This window comes from Mandrillus leucophaeus, unplaced genomic scaffold (assembly GCF_000951045.1).
Source record: "Mandrillus leucophaeus isolate KB7577 unplaced genomic scaffold, Mleu.le_1.0 Scaffold537, whole genome shotgun sequence".
Classification (NCBI taxonomy): Eukaryota; Metazoa; Chordata; class Mammalia; order Primates; family Cercopithecidae; genus Mandrillus; species Mandrillus leucophaeus.
In genome coordinates, this window is record NW_012105775.1 from 69751 (window position 1) to 70859 (window position 1109).

Genomic DNA, 1109 nt, shown 5'->3' on the forward strand with positions numbered 1-1109 from the left:
AGGTCAGTTAGCAGGTGTCTGCCTGCTGTGAAGCCCCCACTGCCCTGCACAGGGTTTCTTAGTTTCATAGCTGCTACGCTATACGCTATTGACAGTTTGGATTCAAAAATTCTTTGTTGTGTGTGGGAGGTTGTCCTATGCATTGTAAAATGTATCCTCGGCTTTTATTCACTAGATATTAGTAGCGACCCTATTCCCACTCCCCAGTTGTGACACTAAAAAGGTCCCCAGACATTGCCAAACATCTTCTGAGAGGAAAATCACCTTTTGCTGAGAACCACTGGGTTAGTGGTTTGAAGAGCCCTAAAGGGACAAATCAGGGTCTCAGGTCAGTGTTACTTCATGAATGCTCTTCTTCCCTGTTCTATCACTTCTTCACCAGGAAAGCCTATGCTTGGAATGGTGAAGATCCTTCAAATTGCAGTCACACCAGGACTACTGAAGGGCAATTTACCAGGAGAGTATGAAGGGGTGATTCATTCAAGGAAGGGATGCTAAGCAAAATTGCATATTAAGCAATACACTTGTCATGGAAAACTCGAGCTCTAGAGAGAGGAAGGAAAAAAATCACCATACCCCAATATTAAAAAACATTGTTAATATTTTTCTAAATAATGCTTCCACCTTTATAATGTATACTTATTGTAAACAATTTGGAAAACAAAAATGAAAATAACATTTCTCATAATTTTATCATCAGAAAAATACACATTTAACATTAAGATATATTGCGGCCAGGCGCGGTGGCTCACGCCTGTAATCCCAGCACTTTGGGAGGCTCAGGCAGGTGGATCACAAGGTCAGGAGATCAAGACCATCCTGGCTAATACAGTGAAACCCCGTCTCTACTAAAAAATACAAAAAATTAGCCGGGCATGGTGCTGGGTGCCTGTAGTCCCAGCTACTCAGGAGGCTGAGGCAGGAGAATGGCGTGAACCTGAGAGGCGGAGCTTGCAGTGAGCTGAGATCATACCACTGCACTCCAGCCTGGGCGACAGAGCGAGACTCCGTCTCAAAAAAAAAAAAAAAGATATATTTGCTTTAACCAAAGTTAAAACCTATACATTCTATTGTAAAAGTAATACTTGGTTACTGTCATATCCAAGAAT